We start from the raw sequence: 15,613 nt of genomic DNA on the forward strand, positions 1-15,613 counted from the left end.
GACATTTGTGTAAGTTTCACGTATTTCTTGGGAGGCATGTGTTGCCTTGTGTGTGATCGGTATCCTCGTGTACTATGATATCGGTGGTTCTGTTGGGGATCTGTTGGAGAGGGGACGATGGTCCTCGGAGGGAAAAGGTTGGACTTGGTGTACAAGGGTCCTGGAGGTAAAGGTTGGAACTAGACAAAAGGTTGGGGGTAGCCATAAGGTTGGAACCGGGCATAAGGAAGACATATCAACTCGTGATGGGTGATGTCATGAGGGCTTGTGTAGCCATTGTTTTGAGTTCTCTTCTTGTGACGTGTGTAGTCACAAAGCCATGTGTTGCCTAGGCATGTGTTGCCATTGGTCTTGTCTTTATCCTTTTGAGTGGTTGTTATCCTTTGTGGTCTTGGGATGTCTTCCCGTGTTCTTGTTGAGAGTGTTAAGTCTTGTGTTGACAATTACTCTTGGTTTTGTAGTTATATACATATGTATTCCATTTCAAAAATGGCTTTACAACTTATATCTTACCTACATATGTTATTTCACATGTATTGGTGGGTTACCAGCATTATTCGCTGACCGGGCGTCGTCCCATGTTTTATTGTGTTCTTTCAGGTGATGTTTAGACGAGTGCGCGGTCTAGTACCAGCTAGTATAGCTCCTCCTTTATGTTTTGTGGCCTGTGAGCCAGCTTAGACTTAGTATGATGAGATATTGGTTTTAGATTTGAACAATGCAGATGTTTGCCTATGCGTTCACCCCTTTGGTGAGCGTGGCATAGCACCCGGTATTCCAATTTATTTATATATCTTTCTTTTAGTGTTCCGGTCTGTTTGTTGTTTTTGGTTTAGATATCTACATTTTTAAAGCTTTAAATAACATGGTTTTTAGGGGGTGTTACAGTTGGTATCAGAGCCTAGGTTTGAACCTAGGAGGGTAAAGTCTAGACTTTCTAAGTGGCTAAGTGTGGTTTGAGACCTTTAAGCGACCTTAAGAATCTAAGTGTTAGGCTTAGGACTCTAGGTTGCGCGGTGAGCTGAGTGTTGCTTTCTGTTATTTTGCTTGTTTGCTATCTTTTGGTAATCGTGTTGTTGTTGTAGAAGTTTGCGATGTCTCCTCGTCCCCGAGCGCGCACCCCGGAGACCCCAACGAACGAGCAACTCGCTCAGAATCTCCACCAGTTGAAGCAGACGATGCAGACGCTTAGTGAGGCCTTGCTGAACAACAACCACCCTGTGCCACCTCCTTAACCTGCTGGGCACCGGGATATAGGTCGCTTGGTGTCAGGTCACAGGCCGCCGACCTTCGCGGGTGAGGAAGACCCGGTCGTTTTGGAAGAATTGATGAGGGTGTTCGATAAGATCTTCGCAGTTGTGGGTTGTCCCGAAGAGGGAAGGGTAGAACAGGCAACGTTCTACTTTTGCCATGAGGCTGATCTGTGGTGGATTCATGAGGGTCCGGCCTACCTTGAAGAACCTGAGTTCGGCTGGTCCGCGCTTAAGGATAGGATGCGCGAGAGGTTTTACCCGGCACATGTGCGAGCCGCCATGTATGAAGAGTTTCTCCATCTGCAACACGGATCTCTATCTGTGGTCGAATACCACAAGAAGTTCTTGGAGTTGGCGCGTTTTGCTCGGATGCTCGTGCCTACGGAGCTCGCAAAGATCGAGAAATTTGTGGCCGGTTTGAATTATGAGGCGCGAAAAGCTTTGACTGTGAGCAAGTCGAGTTCTCTTAAGGATGCTTATATGAGTGCCGCCGATCTGTACCGTGTTCAGCAACTTCAGAGAGGATGTTACGAGCTAGCAAGGAAGAGGACCGAGAGCGGAGGTTCTTCCACCTTCAAGAACCCACGACCGAGTTTTCAAGCCAAGAACGTGTCATCCTCAACTCAAGGACCCAATCGGATGGAGCAAGGGAATCAAGCTAAGACATCTCCTTGTCATAGATGTGGGAAGGTGCATGCTGGTCAGAATTGCAGCGGCTTCGCGTTGCAATGTTTTCATTGTGGTGATAGAGGTCACAAGGTTGCGGAGTGTCCCCAGTAAGCCAATCAGAGGATGTTGCCGTCACCCCCGGGAGCCGGAGAGGTAGTTCGGGCAGTGGAGCAGCTGGAGCTAGGCCACCTGGGAGGGTCTTCGTGATGGGGCGTTCGCAGGCAGAGTCCGAGGGTTTGGTGGAGGAGGAGCTAAAAGGTAATCCTTTCCTAATCTCACTCTTGTCCATTGTTCGCACCTTGTTCTTTGTTGCCTTGAGTGTTATCTTGTGTTTCGTCGTTGTCTATTTGAGTTACTTGACAGTCCTTGGCATGCTTTTCTTTGGTAATGATTCTTTTGGAGTTAAGTGTAAGCTCTTCTTGTTAAGTGACTCTCTTAGTTTTATGAGTAAGTTTCGTTGGGGAGTTGGTTATTCATCTCCGGAATGAATCGTGTTTGGGTTAACTCTACAATCCTTGCACTTAGTTATTCTTGCAACCCTTCTTTTGAGAACCCTCTAAATTTCCCAAATATTCCTTGAGATCAAGAATAGAGAATCCATACCAAAAATCCTATCTTGTGTAGCCCAAAAGTCAAGCAAAATGTTTAATTATAACCCTCGAGTTTCAAACCTAGGCCTACTCTTTGCCAACCCAACCTCTAAACCACTTGAGCTAATTATCTTTCTTGGAACCTACTCAATTTTAATTCCATCTAAACCATAATTTCCACTTTACCCAAATCCCCAAATTAAATCATCTTTTCCCCAATTTTTCCCCAAAATCCCTAAATTTCAAAATCTTTCTTTCTCTTCCTTCCCTACCCGTGAGCAGCCGAAAACACACCCCCCCCCACCCGTCGCCTCACCTGCAACCCGCCACCACCACCTGCTCGTCGACGCACCACCTGCCGCGCCACCGCCGTCCACCGGTTTAGCCGCCGCCAGAGCTTTGTTGCCGCTGGGCCGTCACGACGCCGAGAGAGAGAAAGAGTAGCGAGAGAGAGAGAGAGAGAGAGTGGGGTGGGCAGCGAGAAGAAGGAGAAGAAGAGGAATGTTGTGGGCTTCATTTGTCGAGCTTTGGATCATCTCCTACCATGCCTAGAAGGTCAAGTTTGGCTAGAAAAGTGGAATTGGTGGATGCCCACTACCTTGTTCTTGAAGGTAAAGCCTTTGATCCGGAATCTTTTCCTAATTCTTTGTTGGATATGCTTAGATTCCAAGGTTTGTTAGATGGGTTTCTCGCCATAAGGGCCAAGACTTACCCAAGTTTGGTTAAGGAATTTTATCGTCACATGGTTGTGACAAAGGATGGTGGTAAGCTTGAGATCACTTCTAAAGTAAGAGGTGTGAAGGTAGTTTTGTCTGAAAAGAGGCTGGCTCAGCTTTTGAGTTTATCTGCTTCGGAAGTTTCTCAGTATAGCGGTAACTCATGGATTAGTACGGATACCATGGGGTACCGGGACTATTTGAGTTATTTGTTGGGTCGCACGAGTGGTTTCACTCAAGCTTTAAGGCCGGAGAAAAAGTGGTTGTCCGCGGAACAGAGAATCTTGGTTATGTTGGTATCGGAATGTTTGTTGCCTAATAACAACAAAAGCAAGTTGTTGGGAAAGTTGGAGTGCACCTTTGCCTTCTGCCTCAAGAATATGGTTAAGTTCAACCTGCCAGCTTTGATGTTGCAACACATGGTTTTCTGCCGTGATCATAACCGGAAAAGCCTACCGTATGGGATGGTGTTGAGCTGGATTTTGGTTAGGAAGGGTGTAAGCGTGGATGGTTGTCTACCAAAGGCCATGGGAAAGTTGGTGTTGGATGTCACCAATCTTCGGAGTTGTAATTTGTTTCAGCTAGATGATAGTGATTACATTACACTTGAAGAAGTGGTAAGGAAAGCACCTGAAGAAAGGGCCCAGTTGGCAGCCGAGCTTGGGATCCATGCCGGGAAGTTGAGCCTCGCTGTTCAGAGTTTAGGAGGCGATGAGGAAGTTGAAGATGAAGCAGGTCGTGAGGATGAAGTGGGAGCACCGGAAGCTGTTGAGGCCGAAGAAAGTGATTCTGAAAGTGAAGAGAATCACCGGAGGAGGGAAGCTCGCACCATGAGGGAGCATGACTCCATGATGCATGAAGACCGTGTTGTCACCTTGCTTCGATGGCTGGTCTGGCAAGATCCAGGTGGCGTTGAGGGAGTGGTTAGCCTTTCGGCTTAGGGCGTCTGCCACAACGTTAGCCTTTCCTTCGTGGTACTGGATATCTAGGTCGTAATCTGTTATGAGTTCCAGCCACCTTCGTTGACGCATGTTTAGATCTTTCTGGGTGAAGATGTACTTTAGGCTTTTGTGATCCGTATAAATCTTGCATTGTACTCCGTATAGGTAATGTCTCCAAATTTTCAGGGCGAACACGATGGCGGCTAGCTCGAGGTCGTGTGTGGGGTAATTTTCTTCGTGGGTTTTGAGTTGTCTAGACGCGTATGCTATTACCTTGCCCTTTTGCATTAGTACGCATCCCAGCCCCTTTTTGGACGCATCGTTGAAGACCTCGAATCCTTCCATCCGGGAGGGAAGGGCTAGGACGGGTGTTGTGGTTAGTTTCTCTTTCAATTCTTGAAAGGCTGTAGTGCAGTTGTTGTCCCATCGAAAGGGGGTTTCCTTTTTCATGAGCTTGGTGAGAGGTTGAGCTATTTTGGTAAAATCGGGTACAAACCTCCTATAATAGCCAGCTAATCCTAGGAAGCTTTTGACCTCCGAAAGCGATTTTGGTGTGGGCCATTCCTTGACGGCGTGGATCTTGGTGGGGTCCACCTTGATTCCTTCTTTGGTTATCACGTGACCCAGGAAGGCTACGTTGTCCTTCTAGAATTCACTTTTGGAGAAAATGGCGTATATTTGGTGTTCTCTTAGGCTTTGTAAGGTTGTGCGGAGGTGCTTTTCATTTTCTTCCTTGTTTTGGGAGTAGACCAAGATGTCGTCGATGAATACAATGACGAAGTCCATGAATACTCGATTCATGAGGTCCATGAATATAGCGGGTGCATTGGTGAGTCCGAAGAGCATCACCGTGAATTCGTAATAGCCGTAGCGTGTTCGAAAGGCTGTTTTCTGGATATCTGGGTTAGCCACTTTTATCTGATGGTATCCGGATCTTAAATCAATTTTCGAGAACACCCCTGCTCCTTTAAGTTGGTCGAACAGGTCGTCGATTCGGGGAAGAGGATATTTATTCTTTATTGTAACTTGGTTTAATTCCCTGTAGTCGATGCACAGGCGCATGCTCCCATCTTTCTTTTTAACGAACAATACTGGTGATCCCCATGGTGAGGTGCTGGGGCGGATGTATCCTTTATCTAGTAGTTCCTGAAGTTGCGTTTTCAGTTCCTTCATTTCCTTTGGCGCTAGCCTGTAGGGTGGTTTAGAGATTGGGGCAGCGCCTGGTATTAGGTCTATCGTGAACTCGACTTCTCTGGTTGGGGGTGCTCTGGGGATTTCGTCTGGGAAGACATCGGTGAATTCGTTTACCACTGGAATGGTTTGGGGTTCGGCTATTTCGGTGTTGAGGTCCTTGACCGAGCATAGGAAGACTTCGTTTCCTTGGGTTAGATATTTCTTCATTTTTATCATGTTTACTAATTTGATTTCCGGATCCTTGTGGGTTCCGTGGTAGGATTCCCTTTTGCCGTTCGGTCCCCGTAAGACCACTTTTTGTTCACCGCATAAGATTTGTGCTTGGAATTTCCCTAGCCAGTCCATGCCCAAGATCACTTGTACTCCATCTAGTCTGAATTGTATTAGGTTGCTAGGGAATTCCACTCCTTCGATGGTGATTATTATGTTTTTGTACATGCGGTCACATTTTATGATTTCACCGGAGGCCACCTTGACTTGGAGTTGTACTCTGGTGCTGGTGTTAAGACCGAGTTGAGTGGCGAACTCGGTTGCTATAAATGAGTTGGTAGCCCCTGAATCAAATAGTACGGTGGCGGGGGTGGTGTGTACAAGGACGGTTCCGGATGCTATGTTGCTATCTCCGATTTTGGCTTTGCTTATGGTAAGGATCCTTCCTTGAGTGGCTGGTGTTACGGCCTTGTGGGGCGAGGTGGCCCTGGCGGTTTTAGGCTCCCGGAGGGGGTTTGTGTGGTTCCCTTTAAATTTTCTTTTGTGTCCCAGGCGTGTTTCCTGCGGTTCGTCTGGTATTTGTTGTAGTTGGAATGCCTTGGCATAGGCTTCTTCGAGGGTTCTTGGTTCTCGTATAGTTAAGGCCTTCTGGTTTTCGGGATTGAGGCCCTTTATGAAATTCTTGATTTTGATTGTCTCTGTAGGTACTAGTTCGGGAGTGAGGCGAGCTAGCTTAAGGAACTGCCGGTAGTACTCTACAATTGGGGTTGCTCCCTATTTTAGGTGGAGGAATTCTTCGTATATGGTTGCTTTCAGGTGACTGGGGTAGAATTGTTCTCGTAGTCGCGTTTTTAGGGTTTCCCAATTGAACCCGGGGCTTTGTTCGCAACTGGGTTTATCGTGGACCCACCAGGTGTCGGCCCAGTGCCTGAAGTAGAAAGAGGCCGCCTCTATTTGGTGGTTTTCTGGGCATCCCGTTGCCCTTAATATTTTGTCAAGGGTTCTGATCCATTCTTCGAGGATGGCGGGATTTTCGTCCCCTGAGAAGGTGGGCGGTTGGTGTTCTGAGACTTGGCGGTGGATTTCCAAGTTTCTGTTTGGTGGTAATGGTTGGGGGACTCCATTGTTTAGTGCCTGGGCAATTTGGGCCAGACGTTGTAGATTTTGAGTCAAGAATTCCTGTGTGGGAAGTTTCGGTGCCTTTGTCTGTTTCCTCTTTGGTGCCATCCTGGGGTTCATAAGTTGATATTATTTTGCATCCTTACCTTGATGTTATGGGTGTAGAGGAAGTTTATTTAAATTATGTGCGAGTTGGGGTGAAGGAAGTGTAACGTCTCACGGTCTCACCGTGTGTCCTATGATCCCTAAATCCAATCTTACTGAACCCCTAATGTTTTAAGCCTATTGTCCTAAGGTCTTGGTCTTATGAGTCTTATCCTAGGGTAAAACTTAGGCTCTTATACCAACTGTAACACCCCAAAATTTTTCAACTTTTAAGACTTATATAATAAAGGTAAATTCTCATTAAATCCCAAAAATATAACATAAGAGTATGGGGTGCTATGCCACACCTGAGCTAGAGAACTCAGGTGCATAGGCTAACTAACTAAAATCCTCAATAATGTCAATACATAAGCATGGCACGCAGGCAGAAAGGGAAACTATCTACTCTACGCTCCAAATCTCTAGCGCGCTCCAGTGTCTACTCATATGTGCCTGAAAGCCAAATATATCTGTTCAGCGAGAGATGCTGGTAACCCACTCCAACGCGTTGAAATACATTATAGATAGATATATATAGATATACGAAAACCATTTCGAAGCAGGAAGATATATACTTAAGAGACACTAGTTTTAAAACCAGAAATAGACTCAGCAAATAGGGATAAGCTCATCAATCAACAATAAACAGTTAAGTAGGGATAACGTCATAAGGAATGCGCATCTAAGGTCACAGAACACTTTCCAAATTTCCAATCACATCATCATTCATATCACATAATCGTTGATGGCGCCAAGGGACCAATCGCATGCCCCGAACATGAGGGTTAATGCTTATAGCATTAACACGGCCCCGCAGCACCCAACCTCAGTACCGCGGTATGAGGGGAGTTGATCGCAACCAACCCTTTAAGAACCGCTGACGAACTCAACGTTGGACCACGATCCTACACACCGCTGACGCACCCAGTCGGTGGACCGCGATCCCTTTTTCAAGGGGGGACTTACGACCCTACACACCGTCGATGGGTACGCCAGTGGACCATAGCGGATCAAGCCTGACACACCGCGGAGCTATACTCAGTCGGTGGGCGAAGATCCTCGGAGACTATGGCCCTACACACCGTCGTCCCATCACTCGGTGGGTCGCAGCCAGCCGTAGCCCTACACACCGCCCCGATTACTCGGATCGGTGGACTACAGCCTTCCTCTGCTAATTGGCCCTACACACCGTCCTGGTGCGTTCAGGTCAGGTGGGTCATAGCACCGAGGCCCATGTGGACCGTAGCCCAAGAAGTGAATCACTGACCGCAGCCAGGAGAATGAACCGCAGCTCATAAGTAGTCAACCAGTGGACCGCAGCCCGATATAATATTTATATACCTGTCCGATCGCAACCGGCCTGGTTAACAGTTGGTATGGTTCTCAACCCATCCAACTGGCCGTATAGCCAATTTGATCGCAACCAAATTGGGGAATCATGCATCACATAACACATTATAGCACATAATAGCACATTGGGAAGGGGAGACTTATAATTAAACTTACGTGTGATCATTCACATACTAAGAATCGTCCTAAGGGGTTCATACGATTTCCACCTAGGTCAACGGGCTACAATTCAACTAGCATGCAAAATCCTAAGATTCACCTATCCTACGAACGGTACTCGAAACGTCAAACTAGACTCAGGCACGACAAACGGGGTCCGTTGGGACGCCACAAGGAATGGGGGACATCAAACGGGGAAGCCAGGGACCCGGGAGGGGTCACGAACCAGCGGGTAGCCAGTGGGTGAGGGATCACCCGCCGGCTGCCCGCCGGAGATCACTGCCCGGCAGCGGGTTGCCGGCGGGCGGACGCCTGCCCGCTGCCCGGCGGTGATCTTCGGGCAGCGGGTAGGTGGCGGGTACCCCTACCCCCACCTACCCCCAACTGACTCATTCATCAATATTTCGTCCCGGGATCCTTTGTGGAACTCGAAACCATACTTAGACACTTTTAAACACAATTAACGACACCACGTAGTCAATTAACGGATCAAAAGCAAGAATCACATATAACTCATCTTATCACGACTTCTAAATATAAACAACACCCGAACATGTGAATTCCCACCCAAATATAAATCAAGAACATTACAACACAAATTCCCAATTCCTCCTAGGGCTCTAATCCCTCCCAAATCATCAAAATCACAATTTATCAAGAAATATCCTGATTTGTCAAGAATAATTACATCAACATCAAGAACCTCTTTTCATCATCAAGATCATCAAGATTTTCAAGAATACACACAAATCATCTTATCAATCATGAAGAATATGTCACAATTAACGTAGAGGAATTAATCAAGACACACGCATATAGAAGGAGGCCAAGGAAGGAGATTATAACGAAGAAAATAGGTTTTGTTGAGACATGGGTTACCTCTTAGCCTTAATTAATTTCCTTGGCTATGAAGGGTCTTTCTTTAAGATTTCTCCTTTCTTGATTTCTCCTAAGGGAATTCTTGGAACTTCTTGTGTGGTGAGAGATTATTTGTGGTGTGAGTTCTAGGTGCCTCCTATGTCCCTATTTATATAATTGGCTACATCTATTTCCTATGGGACTAATGGTTGGATTTAGGGATAAGGGTCCATGGGCTTATGGTGGGCCTTTCCTAATTAATGAGATTTTAATCTTCCTTTCTGGGTAATTAATTAATTGGTTTATGGGCCGTAACATGGGGTGTTACACGTAACACATAGGAGCACGTAGTAGCACATTGGGAGGGGAATGACATATAAATAAACTTACGTGTGATCATGCACATACTAAGAACAGTCCTAAGGGTTCATACAACTTCCACCTAGGTTGGCGGGTTACCAATTCAACTAGCATGCAATTCCTAGGACTTATTTAACCTATGAATGGTACCCGAAATATCAAACTAAACTCGAGCATGACAAACGGGGTCCGTTGGGACACCATGGGGAGCGAGGAACATCAAACGGGGAAGCCAAAGACCCGGGGTGGGGTACGGACCAGCGGGTAGCCGGTGGGTGGAGGGCCACCCGCTGGCTTGTTGCCCACTTCGGGTCTTTAGCTTCCCCGTTTGAAGTTCCCCGCTCCCCCATGGTGTCCCAACGGACCCCGTTGTCTTGCTTTAGTCTAGTTTGATATTTCGGGTACCATTCGGAGGATAAAAGAGTCTTAGGAATTGCATGCTAGTTGAATCAGTAACCCGTTGACCTAGGTGGAAGTTGTATGAACCCCTTAGGACTATTCTTAGTATGTGAATGATCACACGTAAGTTGATTTATATGTCTTCCCCTCCCAATATGCTACTACGTGCTCCTTTGTGTTATGTGATGCATGATCCCCCATTTTGGTTAAGATCAAATTGGGTGTTCCCGGGCTGAGGTTCAGAAGTTGGCTAAAGGCCAAAATGATTCACTTCTTGGGCTGCGGTCCACATGGGCCTCGGTGCTATGACCCACCGACCTGGACGCGTCAGGCGTTGTGTAGGGCCAATAAGCCGAGGAAGGCTGTAGTCCACCGACCTGAGTAATCAGGCGGTGTGTAGCGCTACGGCTGGCTGCGATCCACCGAGTGATGGGACAACGATGTGTAGGGTCGTAGTCTCCGAGGATCTTCGCCCACCGACTGAGTCCCTCAGCGGTGTGTAGGGCTAGATCCGCTACAGTCCACCGACTGTACGCATCAACGGTGTGTAGGGTCGTATGTCCCCCCATGTAAAGGGGATCACGGTCCACCGACTGTGCACGTCAGCAGTGTGTAGGATTGTGGTCCGACGTTGAGTTCGTTAGCTGTCCTCTATGGGTTGGTTGCGATCTACTCCCTTCATGCCGCGGTATGAGGTAGGGTGTTGCGGGGCCGTTTTAAGGCTATATGCATTAACCCTCATGTTCGGGGTATGCGATTGGTCCCCGTGGCGCCATCAATGATTATGTGATATGAATGATTTTTGGATAATGATGTGTTGAATTAAAAAGTGATCTATGACCTTAGATACGTATCCCTTATGATGTTTACTCTACTTAACTGTTTATCATTGATTATTGTGTTTGTCCCTATTTGCTGAGTATATTCCTGGTTTTAAAGCTAGAGTCTCCTAAGTATATATCTTACTGCTTCAAAATGATTTTCATATATCTATATCTATATACATATACCTATATTGTATTTCAACGCGTTGGAGTGGGTTACCAGCATCTCGCGCTGAATAGATATATTTGGCTTTCAGGCACAGATGAGTAGACACCAGAGCGCGCTAGAGATCTGAAGCGTAGAGTAGCTAGTTTCCCTTTTCGGCATGCGTTCCATGCTTATGTACTGACATTACTTTGAGGATTTTAGTTAGTTTGCCTGTGCACCTGAGTTCTCTAGCTCAGATGTGGCATAGCACCCCGTACTCTTATGTTTACTTTCGGGATTTAATGAGGATTTACCTTTATTATATAAGTTTTAAAAGTTTCAAAATTTTGGGGTGTTACATTTATGATCTTTTGGTGTGTTCTTGAAGTGGGTTTGGAAGGTGAGCTTTGTTAGGAGCTTGTTGAGGTGTAAAGTGAAGGTCTTTAGTCTTCAAGAGGTAACCCATGCTCTACAAAATCTATTTTGCTTACCTATATGTGATTTCTTGGATTCTACTTGTGATTTTGCTATGAAATGTGAGTGTTTATGCATTGTCTTGTGAAAATGCATATCTAGAGCTTGTGTTTAGGGTTCATTTGTGCCATTGTTTGGCTATTCCAATGATTCAAGTCATTTTGTTGTATTTGGTGAGATTTGGCATGTTTTGGACTTGAATTTGAGCTTGGAGTTGAAAATCCCCGAAGGGATTATTTTGGGCACAGGTGTGTACCTGCGGGCGGAACGGCGGGTAGGGGTCCAACCCGCCACCCACCCGCGGGGTACATAATTTGGAGGGCCTGTACCTGCGGGGTACAATGTGGTGTTGTTGGGGGATTTGTTCCCCGTGATTCGTTTGACTCGGTATTTGGTCTTTTGACTTCCCGATGTTCTTTTGTGGAACTATTTGAGAGTCTTCTTGATGTTTCGTATGTCTAGAACTATATGGTAGGATTCCATGTAGGTTTTTGGCGTCTTGAATCATGCTAAGTGTTCAACATTGTGTTTCGTTGAACTATGATGAGTCTTGTTTGTTCTTAGGAACTACGTTTGGTTTACCCGTTTGATAAGCATGCTAGTTCGGTGTTTAAATGCTAGCGTGTGTGTTGTTTGTACCTTCCGATTGGTTGATGATAACTTGTGTTATTCATCGTTGTTGTTGGACTGTGATCCATTCCTTGATTGAGTATGGTTTCATACCTTTGTTGTGATCCGTTGATTGATTCCTGTTGAGGTGTGATGTGTGTGTGGCTTTACCTGGATTGCACGATTAGTGGAATGGGACACTAGTCACCAAGGTATTGTGGTGGTCATCGTGGTGGCCACGACGTGATTATGGAGTTGTGACCTTTGTGTAAGATTCACGTATTTCTTGGGAGGCATGTGTTACCGTGTGTGTGATCGGCACCATCGTGTACTATGAAATCGGTGGTTCTGTTGGAGATGGTAAAGGTTGGACTTGGTGTACAGGGTTCCTGGAGGTAAAGGTTGGAACTGGACATAAGGTTGGGGGTAGCCAAAAGGTTGGAACCGGGCATAAGGAAGGCATATCAACTCGTGATGGGTGATGTCACGAGGGCTTGTGTAGCCATTGTTGTGAGTTATCTTCTTGTGACGTGTGTAGTCACAAAGGCATGTGTTGCCATTGGTCTTGTCTTTATCCTTTTGAGTTGTTGTTGTCCTTTGTGGTCTTGGGATGTGTTCCCGTGTTCTTGTTGAGAGTGTTAAGTCTTGTGTTGACAATTACTCTTGGTTTGGTACTTATATACATATGTATGTTTCGTAAATGGCTTTACAACTTATATCTTACCTACATATGTTATTTCACATGTATTCGTGGGTTACCAGCATTATTCGTTGACCGGGCGTCGTCCCATGTTTTATTGTGTTCTTTCAGGTGATGTTTAGACGAGTGCGCGGTCTAGTACCAGCTAGTATAGCTCCTCCTTTATGTTTTGTGGCCTGTGAGCTAGCTTAGACTTAGTATGATGAGATATTGGTTTTAGATTTGAACAATGCAGATGTTTGCCTGTGCGTTCACCCCTTTGGTGAGCGTAGCATAGCACCCCGTATTCCAGTTTATTTATATATCTTTCTTTCAGTCTTCGGCTGTGTTTGTTGTTTTTTGTTTAGATATCTGCATGTTTAAGGCTTTAAATAGCATGGTTTTTAGGGGGTGTTACACATGACGAATAACTTTTCGGGGGTACCGTAACTCCCTTGGTTGTTTGTGCCTCCTTGTTGGCCCATGATCGTAGGGGTTGAGTGCACTGAAAGGACTTGTCTCCTTCTCCTCCGCAGCTGAGGCATCGCCAGAGGTTTCCCAGGCAGTCCTTGCCTCTATGGTCCTTGTTGCATCTTCGGCAAAGGAAGGGTCTTGTATTTGCTTCGTTGTTTCTCATGGTGGCTCTTGGCCAGCGGGGTTGACCGGCCTCGTGTTAGAGTCGTTTCTAGCCCTTTTTACAGGTGGCGCCCTACCCCCTGTGTTTCTTTTACGGATCTGTTCCTGAACTCCCCGTTGTAGTAGTTGGATTCAATCGAGGTTGGCGGTGCTGGTGTAGGCTTCGTTGAGGGTTCGGGGTCTGCTTACGATTAGGGCCTTTCGGGCTTCGAAATTGAGGCCTGACACAAACTTCTCTATCTTGGTTGTCTCCGTAGGAACTAATTCGGGCGCGAAACAAGCCAGTTCGAGGAATCGTTTGTGGTATTCCATGACGGTGGGCATCCCTTGTTTTAGGTGGAGGAATTCCTCGTACATGGTTGCTCTTACGTGTGCGGGGTAGAACCGTTCTCGCTGTCGTGCTTTTAGGCCTTCCCAGTTGAATCCCGGTTCTTGCCTACAAGTGGGTCCTTCGTGAATCCACCAAAGGTCGGCCTCGTGTCCGAAGTAGAATGAGGCCATCTCTACGCGGCGTTCCTCTGGGCATTCCACTAACCCGAGGATTTTGTCGAAGGTTCGGATCCATTCTTCGAGGATCGTGGGGTCCTCTTCCCCTGAGAAGGTGGGTGGCCGATGGTTTGAAACTTGTCGAGTGACATCCGAGTTTCCGTTTGGTGGTGGTGGTAGTCGGTTGTTGTTACGGAGGACTGCGTCACTGAGTGCCTGGGCGACCTGAGTCAGTTGTTGTGGATTCTGAGCAAGAGGGTCGTGAGCGGAGGGTTCGGGGGTTCTTGATTGCCTTCTGGTGGGTGCCATGCTGATGGTCTACAGGGCCAATATTTATCTTAATGGTGTGTTAGTGTGTTCCACCCTTACCTTGATGCGATAAGCGTAGGGGGACTTCTTTAATTAAGTGCAGAATAAAGTGAGGGGAAAGTTATGTAATGATAGGTAGACTCACAATCTCACCGCGCGTCCTAAGTTTCTTGAATCCTATGTTCCTAAATAACTAGAGTTCAAGCTTAATGTCCTAAAGTCTTGTCTTAAGAGTCTTATCCTCGGGTCAAACTTAGTCTCTGATACCAACTATAACACCCCTAAAATTTTAAACTTTGAATGCTTATGAAATAAAGGAATAAATTAGACTATTGGTCCTGTGACTATTAGGATACTGATAATTTGAGTACGTGACTTTCAAAACTCTCACTTTAGACCTTTAACTATGCAATTATTAACAGATTTAGTCCTGCCAGCCAAATTGACGGCCAATTTTGGCCGGAAAAACATTTTATGGTTCGAATATATTTTTGATGAGGGCAAAAGCGTCATTGCAAGTGAAATTAAAGTGGGGGAATTTTCCGATTGCCGGTCTAAAAGAACGACACCTCTTCAGGTCCTCGGAGAGGTTTCGACGGCGGAAGCGGAGGCTTCTACACCTCCACAACGATCTTCTCCGCCCGCGGTGGCTGACAGGGACACGGCAATGTCAAGAACCTGGGCACATGATCGCCCGGCATTACTACCGGCAAAGTCAAGCTCAAATTTTGCTTCAAATCCGGTTGTGCGAGTACAGGCTTGCGGGCCCATCGTCACCGTCGGCGAAAGACCGATGGAGGGAGCGGAGCTTGTCCCAGTGGTAACATCAGGAGAACACGCCGCTCAAGGTGAAGATGACGATCAACAGCAGTGCGGTGCCGAGAGGGAAACCCAGAGACGGTCGAGACGCATCTACATGCGACGACGCTGAATATGAACTCTCCATCGCTTCTATCCCAACAACAATTCCTTATATTTCTCGATGCCCCTTCTTCTTCCCTCATTCAAAGGGCTCAGCAAACTGAAAAATTAAAATAACTACAATTGCTTCTGCAGAAAACAGAGAAAAGGAAGCTTGGAAATGGCATTTTATTAAGGAAATCCAATGATTTTCGAACACTGAATCAAATGTCTACATTAATTGTTTACTTAAAAAGAAAAAATTTGTATGTACAACGAAGAAAAAGAAATAAAACGACCACCTCTTGGTGAAGTGAACGGTCAGCTTTTGACAGTGAAATACCGAAATCTTTCGCCGAGGATTTCCCCAGTAAGCCCGGATCCATGGTGGACGGATCGGTGTGGAACGGATCACTCATAAACGCCTGATCCGACTCCCGCTTTAATTTCACTTGCAATGACGGTTTTGCCCTCATTAAAAATAGATTCGAACCATAAAATATTTTTCCGGCCAAAATTGGCCGTCAATTTGGCCGGCAGGAAATCTGTTAATAATTACATAGTTAAAGGTCTAAATTGAGAGATT

General features: G+C 46.2%; 1 long non-coding RNA gene across 1 annotated transcript; it reads right to left on the bottom strand.

Annotated features, from left to right (window-relative positions):
• Window positions 1-3,499: 3,499 nt before the first annotated feature.
• On the bottom strand, window positions 3,500-15,385 carry LOC109156653. The gene is made up of 3 exons (XR_002050085.1): window positions 15,324-15,385; window positions 7,719-7,721; window positions 3,500-3,511 (listed from the first exon to the last, which is right to left on the bottom strand). It is a non-coding gene; the product is annotated as an uncharacterized LOC109156653 (long non-coding RNA).
• Between the last annotated feature and the right edge of the window lie 228 nt (window positions 15,386-15,613).

Source organism: Ipomoea nil, unplaced genomic scaffold, assembly GCF_001879475.1.
Source record: "Ipomoea nil cultivar Tokyo-kokei standard unplaced genomic scaffold, Asagao_1.1 scaffold2749, whole genome shotgun sequence".
NCBI classification, from domain to species: Eukaryota; Viridiplantae; Streptophyta; class Magnoliopsida; order Solanales; family Convolvulaceae; genus Ipomoea; species Ipomoea nil.